This window comes from Carassius auratus, unplaced genomic scaffold (assembly GCF_003368295.1).
Source record: "Carassius auratus strain Wakin unplaced genomic scaffold, ASM336829v1 scaf_tig00216862, whole genome shotgun sequence".
NCBI classification, from domain to species: domain Eukaryota; kingdom Metazoa; phylum Chordata; class Actinopteri; order Cypriniformes; family Cyprinidae; genus Carassius; species Carassius auratus.
In genome coordinates, this window is record NW_020528773.1 from 85,469 (window position 1) to 97,818 (window position 12,350).

General features: G+C 41.5%; 1 pseudogene; it reads right to left on the reverse strand.

Annotated features, from left to right (window-relative positions):
• Positions 1–802: 802 nt before the first annotated feature.
• On the reverse strand, positions 803–12,086 carry LOC113099095 (NACHT, LRR and PYD domains-containing protein 14-like; annotated as a pseudogene).
• Between the last annotated feature and the right edge of the window lie 264 nt (positions 12,087–12,350).

Consider the following 12,350-nt stretch of genomic DNA (forward strand, 5'->3'; position numbering starts at 1 on the left):
TAGCCAAAAAATCAACCGTATTAATTATTCATGCCCCGGTGCATAATGGGAAGACCAGTGTCAGAAAAGTTTAGTTGGTTTTACTTAATTTTATAAGAATAAAGAATAAAACATATATCTATGTTTGCAATTGTTTGACCCATGCCTGTAATGACCACGTCTGTGACCAATAAAACTTGCACCTGGATCCTCATGTCTTGTCAGCCCCTTTACAATGCGTATATTTAAATCCTTAACAAAACAAAAAAAACACTTTGAAAAGTTTGATAAAGTTTTTTTGTATTCATTTATGAATTTATATCCTAGATTAACACAAAAAATGGTGCTCAGAACTTCAAGTGATTATGTAAATATGTGTAAATATTAAAATGTGTCAGTATTAAATTTTCATATATTACAGTCCATTTAAATAAACACACTGATCAAAAAATACTCAATACTCAAATACTCAGTTGATCTCGGAATAATGAGACAAATCCTACAAAATGTCCAACTTCAGCAGCCATTAGATTATAATACAGCAACATTTCCACTTAACAATTCAAATCAATAGAAATTTGCTGTTTTATTCCATTATAGTATCAAAATGATACTCAATTACACTTAAAACATCTATACTCGGAGTAAAACGCAAAACTTTATACTGATTTATAAATGCAACTTAAGCAAAACATAAATATAGGCTTTAAGATATAATAGCATCATTGTTCTCACAGAGGGTACTTTTTTATGTATACACGTATAGTTTATATGTATATGCTATATATATATATATATATATATAGTATGTTTTTCACTGAACTGTTGTGTCTCATTTGTTTCTTACGGTTATTTAAACTCACACAGAGACACTGAACTCTCAAAATAAACTCCAAATCCAGCATAGAGGGGTTCAGTGAATGTGCTGGTGAATGTGTGTAAGTGTGTGAGTGTGTGTGTGTCAGAGACGCTGTAGAAGGACAGAACACCATTGGACCAGTCCAGATACACTCCTACTCTGTTAGAGAACGAATGAGCTGATATGTCTGTGTTCTTCTTCTTGTGTCTGGCAGTGAATCTGTTATTAATACAGTCCAGCCTCCAGGATTTATCATTGAATCCAAGCCAGCAGTCATCTCCGTCCCCTTTTCTGCTGATTCCTTTATAAGTCACTGATATATTAAGCCCAAGCCCGCTCCATTCAACCTCCCAGTAACAGCGTCCAGACAGACTCTCTCTACACAGAACCTGATGACACACATCAAATCTCTCTGGATGATCAGGATACGGCTGCTTCTCTTTCACACCTGTCACCTTCCTGTTCCTCTCAGACAGAGCGAGATGAGGGTTTGCTGTGTTTAAATCCAGTGTGAGATCACATCCATCTACAGAAGAAGAGAGGATAAAACATTTATAACAGAAGTCATTCCATCAGTAGTGGTCCAAATTTATGAAGTTGGTTGTTTGACCATTTTTATTTTTCCCCTTTTTTTTATTACTATTTATATTGCAAAACCACTATTTTCTTCTTCTTCTTCTTCTTCTTCTTTTACTTACATAGTTTAACCGCAGCAGCTGTTTTTGTGTCATGGCCCAAAACGAATTTTGGTTATATAGACCTTCACAGAAACCTCAATATCTTATCCTATTCAAGCCTTTTATCTAGGCATGTTGTAATAAACAATAAATAAAATAATGCATATTATTTTAGTGTTTTCTTTTATCATTTAAATTGAGATTATGTTAATATGACTAAATTTGAATAATTTGAAGAATTCTACTTCTGTTTCTTCTAATCAACCAACTTTACAATTTTTGAACCACTCAATGGACTGATGGACTGACCCAACACAGCACAACAACAATAATTTAGATGTGTGTGTGTGTGTGTGTGTGTGTGTGTGTGTGTGTCTGTTTGTGTGTCTGTGTGTGTGTGTGTGTGTGTGTGTGTGAGAGAGAGAGAGAGAGAGAGAGAGAGAGGCCTACATTTCTGTGGTCCTGCTTTAATCCTGAACTGTCCTCCATGATTTAAACTAAAAAATAATAAAAGTTATATAAAAAAAAATTATAGATTTAAAATCAGAAGAGGACGTTAGATTGAAAATTAGACATTTTAAACATTCATGCATTTTTGTATTATCGTTTTTTTATGTTTGTTTGTTTGTTTGTTTTACATAAACTGACAAAATCAAGTAACCCTTTTAAATTGTAAATATGAAAAGTCTGGAGTGGGTTTTTGTAAAGTACATGCGATTATTGATTTAAATTTTCCTCACACAAAGTTATATAAGTTGCTTTTTCTGATGAAGAACCTTTGAGATGGGAACACTTCCCTTAACAACCAATGTACTTCTTGCATTGTAAGAAGAATGGCATATACACTAATATTAGTCTGTTTCATTCTTATTTTGAGATCACCGTAGTCATCCGAATCCAGTCTGGTTCCAGGATCTTGAGGTCAAACATAATTTCTTCTCATTTAGACTGATCCCTGAATCTGCATCTTGGAACTTTAAAAACATGTAAAAACACAAATGAAAGGATGATTGTTAGTGTTGAACATACTTGAGTTTCTCCAGTCTGTAGTTTGGATCAGAAAGCAGCTTGACTAATGATTGTCCTGGGTGATTGTAGCTCAGATCCAGCTCTCTCAGGTGTGAGGGGTTTGAACTCAGAGCTGAAGCCAGAAAACAACAGCCTTCCTCTGTCACCATACAGCCAGATAATCTACAAAAACACACATTCGCAGTCAGCATCAAAGACATCTTTAATTTCATAACCCAGTGAATCTTTATCTGTTTTTCTTACCTCATTATGTTGAGTTGACAGTTTGGATTCTTCAATCCATCAGACAGAAGCTTCACTCCTGAATCCTGCAGGTCATTGTTACTCAGGTCCAGCTCTCTCAGTGATTTTGATGATTTTAGAGATGAACACAAACTTTCACAGCACTGATCAGTGAGATTGCATCCAGCAAGTCTATAACACAGGATAAAATATGCTTCAATAAAGCAGAGATGGTGGGTTAAAAATTTTCTGCACATGACTTTGAACATGATTAATGTTCCCTAATGAATAATTGCTTGTGATATTCCTCATTTGTAAATAGATTTAGACAAAAGTACCTGTAAAATGAATACCTTTAAATGTATTTTTATTTTTAATACAAGTAAATCTTTTTAATGCAAAAGAAAGAGTGGCATTATTCAGCACGGCTGTATAGCAGGATTGTCCATTCTACAGGTGCATCTCAATAAATTAGAATGTCGTGGAAAAGTTAATTTATTTCAGTAATTCAACTCAAATTGTGAATTGTGTATTCAATAAATGGATTTTGGCTCACATTTAACAAAAAAACACCAATTCAACTAATTAGAATATGGTGACATGCCAATCAGCTTATCAACTCAAAATACCTGTAAAGTTTTCCTAAGCATTCAAAATGGTCTCTCAGTTTGGTTCACTAGGCTACACAATCAACGAGGAAGACTGCTGATCTGACAGTTATCCAGTAGACAGTCACTGACACCCTTCACAAGGAGGGTAAAACACAAACATCCATTGCCAAAGAAGCTGGCTGTTCACAGAGTGCTGTGTCCAAGCATGTAAACAGAAAGTTGAGTGGAATACAAAGAGTGTGAAAGAAAAAGATGCACAACCAACCACAGCCTTATGAGGATTGCCATTTTTGGAATGGGTTGTCCCTATTCTCTTAATGAGTAATGGGCATAACGTTCAATAAACCAATCAGAGTGTCATCTCCCATTCCCTTTAAGAGCGAGATGCGCTCGCCCCATGGCGGATCACTATTTACATGGTGGAATTTTTTTTGCTGGAAAAGCTGAACGCTTCTCAATCGAAGAAACCGATCTGCTCGTGCACGAAGTTAAAGCGCATGATCAGATCATCTACGGGACAAGCAGGAATCCATCAAAGGTTCCCTGAGGTGAAGAAGGCGTGGGATGAAGTAGAAGATTTCATTCATCATTATAAGTAGTAATAGGTTGGATTGCAAATAGGTAGCCTAATTCTAATACAGACAATGACTATCCATCATTACATTTTCATATTTATCTAGCCTACACAATAATATTCTTTTACACTGTAATCCTTTTGTTTTTAATATTTGGCATGTTTGTGTGATGCACATTGACAGTTTGGACTCTTCAGTTCATCAGACAGAAGCTTTAATCCTGAATCCTGCAGGTCATTGTTACTCAGGTCCAACTCTCTCAGTGAGGATTTTGATTGTAGAAATGAAGACAAACATTCACAGAACTGACCAGTGAGATCAAACATGTCCATCAAGGCTCAGCAGTTTTTCTGAAAAGTCCGAAATGTTTCCTAGGAACAGTTCACTAAAAACAGCCAGTTCGAAATAATGATTTTTTTAATAATGGTAATAACATTGTAAATAATGTTTAGTTTCTTGCACCGATTGATTGTTTCCCCTCATAGAACCTCAATATAGAGCCAAGGGTGTTAATTCTTTGTCACCTGATATGATAACCATTGACTTGCATTTTAGGAATCATCAAGGACCAAATTTCAGTTTCCTATTGTTCAACTGAAGAAAAAAAAGGACTATGGACTATGGTACACTATTAGGAAGTGCTAAGCTGCAAATGCTCTCTCATCAAATGCAATATTTATCAGTGTTTATTCTTTTTTTTTATTCAATTAAGAAAAACACTGAAAAGGCCTTCAAAGGCTTTATTCAAGTGAAAACACTTTCATCATCCTCATGATGGGGTTTCTCTCGTATCAAAGGCTGTAACACACCAGTTTTTGTTTCGTGTTGAGCTATACAATTGAATACTTTCATGATAACATACAATATACAGTACATGATGTTAATAATTTATTAATTGTGCCGTGTGAGATTCATTGGTCATAACTTTGTGAGATCGCGATTAACAAAGAGTAACAGCTTTTTAGTGGTTATAAAGAACACTCCTTGAGAGTTTTCTAGGCTTAAAATCCATTTAAAATGTAAAAAACTTTGTTTGTCGGAAATTACATCTGCATATCTATGTGGGATTTGCTCTCAAAGTAGCAGATTTACATTGTGATAACCATAGCAATACACAGGACAAAATATGTGAAAATGTACATTAAAACTAGAGCATCCTCACTAATTGCAGAAGCACCCTCAGTGATTATGTCTGGAACCTGGTTTATACACCTTTATTGCATACAAAAACTACAAAATAGAAATGCACTAAATAAAATAATTTATTAAATGCATATTTACAGTTTAAGCACTTAATTAAAATAAGTATTAAATAATAAAATAAATAACTAGAGAAGGCTGACTATAATCAGCTTGCTTCCATTTTAGTGAGAAAAGCCAAGGCTACTCTTCACCTGATTTAGAAAAAAATCTCTTCTGGTCTTCAGTGATGCAAGGACAAAATTTGAGCGTACACGTAATCTATATCTGACTGAGATAGATAATTCATAAAAGAACCATGTACTGTATATTTAAAGGCACATGTCTAGTTTTGTGTGAGTGAAGGAAATCTGCTTGCGAGTGGAGATTCATGCTTTACATTGCGCATTACATGGATCATTAAAATTAAGTATAAAGAAGAGAAGAAAGTGGCCCTAGGCAGCAGCCTACACATGCCAGGATCCGCCACTGCCAGATGCAGCTAGAAATACTAAAAACAAGCCTATCGCTAGACATCTAGTGGGGGGGGGGGGTAACTGGGGTTCACTGAACAATTGGTTCCTGACAAACTACACATTCTCATTCTGACATGCTAGGTTTGAATATTTTTCTTAATAATTTTCTACTCTTGACCGGTCTTTTTTTCTCAATATTTTTAAGGTGGAAAACACTGTATGACAGACGGATCACTTTTATCAAATTTTTCCTTTGTCATTTGAACTGGTGTTAATGCTTAGAAAATAGGAGAGGGATCTTAAAATGGAATCAATAAATATTTTAATTAATATGTTTGTTTTATTTGTTACACATCAACCGATACTCACAAAGCTTTCCTGCAGTTCACCACAGCTGGTATCAGTCTCCTTCTCCCCTCCTCTGATGTGTTGTATTTCTTCAGATCAAACTCATCCAGCACCTTCTCTGATATCAGAAGCATGTATGCAATTGTTGAGCAGTGACCAGGAGAGAGTTTCCTCACTGAGTTATTCTCTGATTTCAGCAACTCCTGAATCTTTCTGTACAGAGTTTGATCCTTCATCTCCAACAGACAGAGGAACAGATTGATGCATCTGTCAGCTGAGAGACCTTTGTCACCCTTGATTGTGTCTTTAATGTACTGTGTTGTTTTCTTGATGGTCTTTGAGCTGTACACTGTGTGTCTCAGTAGATCCTGTAAGAGTCTCTGATTGGACTCCAGTGAGATGCCCAGCAGGAACCGCAGGAAAAGATCCAGGTGTCCATTTTTACTTTCTAAGGCTTTATCAACTGCTGATTCTAGTAGCTCATGCAGAAAGAGTCTACAGCTGTACAACTGATATCTTGCATTCAGTAACAACTTCAATGTTTGAATATTCTTGGATACATAGGAGTAAAACACAAAGAAAGCAGCTAGAAACTCCTGAAAGCTCAGATGAATGAAGCTGTAGACTTTCCTCTGATGAATCACAGATTCCTGCTTAAAGATCTCAGTGCAAATCCCAGAATACACTGAGGCGTCAGTGATGTCTATGCTGCTCTCAGTCAGGTCCTCCTTGTAGAACATCACATTGCCCTTCATCAGCTGTTTGAAAGCCACTTCAGCAAGTTTCACAATCACTTCTCTGTCGGACGGCAGGAGTTTCTCTGGATCTCTCTCTTCAAACTTCTGCTTCCTCATGTTGATCTGATTCAGCAGGAAGTGGATATACATTTCAGTCAGAGTTTGAGGGATTTCTGCACTGTCATCTTCTTCCAGGAGCTTCTGAAGCACAGTGGATGAGATCCAGCAGAAGACGGGGATGTGGCACATGATGTGGAGGCTTCTTGATTTTCTGATGTGTGAGATGATACTACTGGCTTGATGTTCATCACTGATTCTCTTCCTGAAATATTCCTCCTTCTGAGGGTCACTGAATCCCTGAATTTCTGTCACACGGTTGATGTATTTGGAGGGGATCTGATTGGCTGCTGCTAGTCTGGAGGTGATCCAGATGAGAGCAGAGGGAAGCAGCTCTCCTCTGATGAGGTTTGACATTAACAAACCCACTGATGAAGACTCATTCACATCACTAACTTTCTGAGCGTCTGAAAACATCAGTGTGATTCTGCTTTCATCCAGACCATCAAAGATGAACACAACTTTACACTCCTCATAAATCTGTGAGTCCAGACCTTGAAGTTCAGGATGAAAGTCCAGCAGAAGTCTGTGAAGACTGTACTGATGATCTCGGATCAAGTTCAGCTCTCGAAATGGAAGCACAAACATGAAATCTACATCCTGATTGGCGTTTCCCTCGGCCCAGTCCAGAATAAACTTTTGCACAGAGATGGTTTTTCCAATTCCAGCGATGCCTTTAGTAAGAACAGTCTTGATTGGGATTTTGTCATATTTAGGTTGATGTAAGGGTTTAAAGATGTCATTGCAGTAGACTGGAGTGTCTTGTGTTCTGGCTGTTTTCTCCATCTGTAAAACCTCATGTTCTTCATTCACTCCTTCTCTCTCTCCCTCTATGATGTACAGCTCTGTGTAGATCCTGTTCAGGAGAGTTTGATTCTCTTCTAGTCTGATTCCCTCAAATAAGCTTTCATACTTGTGCTTCATACTGGTTTTGTGCTGCTCTTTGACTCTCTGTCTGATGAGCATCTGAAAGTCAGAGTCAGTGCAGGTCAGACGGGGCATTACTGATCTGATCACATCTTCTCTCTTCACTCTGCAGAAACAGAGATGAACAGAAACACAGTGAAAAAGCAAGAGAGAAAAGCAGGAAAGAAAAATCATAAAAATTCTCCAGCACATAAAACTCTGAGCTCTAATTTGACACAACACCAAAAATTTCACACAAAAAAATGGAAGTCGACATCAATCAAATTGTTTTTGCTGTACATACATTTTTTTAAATGAAGCTTATGATTAAAATTAATTTAAACAATTTGCAGCCTTTATTCATTAAAAGCATATATTTGTTTTAGATGATCATGAACAGACATGTTTTATCTCAGATTAGAAATATTTTAAAGCTGAAAGTGGATTATTGATTTTCTCACATCACAGATGTGTCAGGGGTCACTGCTCCATCACTGAGATGAGGAGGATTGCTCATGGATCTTTCACTCTTCATAGACACACAGCTGGATTCTGGAGATTCTACTTTATGTAAGTGAACATCCTCCTCATCCTCTCTCTTCTCACAGAGACTCATTTTAAAGACAGTGCTGTAGAAATAGACAATAAAATATATGAATGAATTGACTTCTTTAGACAAAATAATGAGAATTCAATGTTCTTATACCACACTTTAACATCTAATTAACATGTAATTGTTACGGTTTACGCTGCCGGAAGAAACACGGAGCCGAGGATAAACGAAATAAGGCTTTTAATATATTTAACACATGGAGCACAGAGGTAGACACACGTAAATAGCAAGTGAGTAGACCCGACAAAACAGAACTCAAAGGACGAGGCTTATGTACACGGGATAAATGGGGAAACACAGGTGGATGGCATGACTAAATTAACAGGGACATGGAACACATGGGGAATAGAATAGACACACCTGGGAACTAATCAAACCAAATACGGAAGACAGAAACTGGGTCACAGGGGCAAAAACACACTGTAAGAGTCCAGGTATGCAACAGTACTCCCCCCTACCGGTAGGTGCGTCCTCGCACCGTAGAAACAACCCAGGGAGGCGTGGGTGGGAACTTGGTAGGAGGTTCCGGTGGAGGACAGACTCCCAGGAGGGAGCCAGCAGACAGGGACCACAGAGGAAGGAGCCAGGGAGGAGACGACGGAGGGAGGAGCCAGGGAGGGGACAGGAGCAGGAGGAGCCAGATGGTCCACCAGAGACCAGCCAGGACGGAGATCCATGGTGGAGTCGACGGTGGGAGGAGCCATGGTGAAGGAGGGGTCGACGACACCAGGGGGCCGACAGGCGGAGACTGCAACGGTGGGAGAGGAGCCCACCGTTGGAGCAGCACAGCCGCAGAGCCAGGGTGACGTTGAGGATCCGGAGGGCCTAGGTGGAGCAGAAGGCTCAGGCAACCAAGGCGGAGGCGGGGTCCTGGCAGACCGCTGTGGAGCCGGAGCGACCGAGGATGGAGGTGGAACCGGAGGGAAGGAGGAGCCTGACAGAGCCGGAGGGATGGAGTGACGAGGTGGAACCAGAGGAGTGGAGTCCCGAGGCGGCGGATGGTCGACGACTGACCAAGGTGGAGCCGGAGGGACGAGGGAGCCCGGTGGAGCAGGTGGGATGCCAGGCCACGGTGGAGACGAGGGAGCTAAGAGCCAAGGCGGAGCCGCTGGGTCGAAGGACCGAGGAGGAGTCCAGGGCTCGGAGGCTGGAGGCGGAGACAGGGCCTTAACGCGCCAAGGCGAAGCTGGAGACTGGCAGTCCAGCAGCGAACCATCGTGCCCAGATGGCGTTGACTGAGGGTGAGCTGTGGGACTGACTGGCACCAGCAGGGATGACGAGGAACTGGCTGGTCTAGGAGGAGGAGGAGAGAGAGGAAGGATGGGAGGAAAGACAAGAGGATCAGGGCTGGACGGAACCAGCGTAAGTGGAGCAGAGGGACCGGCAGGTCCAGGAGGAGGTGGGAGTGGGAGGCCGGGAGGGAACACTGGAGACAAGATTCAGAGCTGGGCGGAACCAGTGGAGACACAGAAGATTCAGAGCTGGGCGGAACCAGCGGAGACACAGAAAACTCAGGGCTGGGCGGAACCAGCGGAGAAACAGAAAACTCAGGGCTGGGCGGAACCAGTGGAGAAACAGAAAACTCAGGGCTGGGCGGAACCAGCGGAAATGAAGCATAGGAACTGACTGGAGGAGGTAGGAGTGGGAGACTGAGAGGGTACACAGGGGGATCAGTTCTGTTTTGTCGGGTCTACTCACTTGCTATTTACGTGTGTCTATCTCTGTGCTCCATGTGTTCAATATATTAAAAGCCTTATTTTGTTTATCCTCGGCTCCGTGTTTCTTCCGGCAGCGTGAACCGTAACAGAAAACCTGACCTAAAATTTGCTGCATTCGTGGAGTGGACTCTGGCGAGAAATGGGTCACCTCTCACCGTCTGCCCCATGGAGGATCTCGCCAGTCCCACACCCGACCCAGAGACCAGCCAGCCACCATCCCGCCACACGGAGCCAGAGCCCACCGCAGCCGCAGAGCCCGAGCCATCCAGTGACATGGAGCAGGATCTCGAGAGCGCGACTGATGAGGTGTGTGAGCCGTCAACACCGTGCATCGTGGGAGTCCTAGTGGAGATCGAGGGCGTGGAGGAAAACCCTACCCACACATCCACGACTGAGGGAGAGCTATATCCGGTCTCGGGTAACATGGAGCAACTTTTGGATCTGATGGACTGGTCTATGGAGGTAATCCCTAATTTTCCTGTTTCTCCGCTGGTTCCGTCCAACCCTGATCCCCCTGTGTACCATCTCAGTCTCCCACTCCTACCTCCTCCAGTCAGTTCCTATGCTTCATTTCCGCTGGTTCCGCCCAGCCCTGAGTTTTCTGTTTCTCCGCTGGTTCCGCCCAGCCCTGAGTTTTCTGTTTCTCCGCTGGTTCTGCCCAGCCCTGAGTTTTCTGTTTCTCCGCTGGTTCCGCCCAGCCCTGAGTTTTCTGTTTCTCCACTGGTTCCGCCCAGCCCTGAGTTTTCTGTTTCTCCGCTGGTTCTGCCCAGCCCTGAGTTTTCTGTTTCTCCGCTGGTTCCGCCCAGCCCTGAGTTTTCTGTTTCTCCGCTGGTTCCGCCCAGCCCTGAATTTTCTGTTTCTCCGCTGGTTCCGCCCAGCCCTGAATCTTCTGTGTCTCCGCTGGTTCCGCCCAGCCCTGAATCTTCTGTGTCTCCGCTGGTTCCGCCCAGCCCTGAATCTTCTGTGTCTCCACTGGTTCCGCCCAGCCCTGAATCTTCTGTGTCTCCACTGGTTCCTCCCAGCTCTGAATCTTGTCTCCTGTGTTCCCTCCCGGCCTCCCTCTCCCACCTCCTCCTGGACCTGCCGGTCCCTCTGCTCCACTTACACTGGTTCCATCCAGCCCTGATCCTCTTGTCTTTCCTCCCATCCTTCCTCTCTCTCCTCCTCCTCCTAGACCAGCCAGTTCCTCGTCATCCCTGCTGGTGTCAGTCAGTCCCGCAGCTCACCCTCAGTCTGCGCCATAACATAACGCCAAAACAGAACTCAAAGGACAAGGCTTATGTACACGGGATAATTGGGGAAACACAGGTGGATAGCATGACTAAATTAACAGGGACATGGAACAAATGGGGAATAGAATAGACACACCTGGGAACTAATCAAACCAAATACAGAAGACAGAAACTGGGTCACAGGGGCAAAAACACACTATAAGAGTCCAGGTATGTAACAGTAATTTTTTGACACCTTCTTTTACTTTCCTTATAAATACATTCAAACTCTGAATCACTAAGCTTTGGATGAATATTCACCCATCAAAAGATGTTCAACTCAATTCCAAGTTCAATAGATTGAGAGACAGAACCTAGAATCAGTCTGAGTGTCTGAATCCATTCATGATTCGATCTTAAACCTTTTAACTTTTCACTTCCTGATTCAAGCTGAAATTCAGTCAGTAGAGCTGTTGCTGCTTATTACATCTCTAAGGAATCACTCTTCACATTAACACCAGTTACTGTATGAAATTAGAATCATTTTCTGGCTGTAGTATTGAAAGATCTCTTACAATACAGCAGAATAGAACAAGTATCTACAAATACAGACTCATATTGACTTACCAATGAATGATAATGAATCTAGAAATGTGTTTGTTCAAACCTACCTCTTTCTCAACAATGAAGATCATCAAACACAAACTTCATTCAGTTCATGAATCCAGTCTTTCTATAGTCAGCAGCATTAAAATAAACTATTCACAAACTGCTCCACCTTATTCACAAACAGTTTTTTTTTTCTCCTGCTGTTCATCATGTTGTCCCCTTTCACAAAATGGAGGCTGTTTAAATAGTTTTACTTTAGACATAAACTGGTTTAACTGGTGTATGGTTTTTCCTGTAAAACAGAAAGACAATGTTGGGTGTAAAACACCTGCACAGGTGAACCAATGCTCTGAACTTCTGAATATGTCCACATGTAAATACAAAAACACACATAGCTGTGAAAAGAAAGATAGAAATCAAAGGCAGGATCAAATACACATTATGAGAACTTGTGTTCTCATAGCTCCTATAACTTGATGTGGAC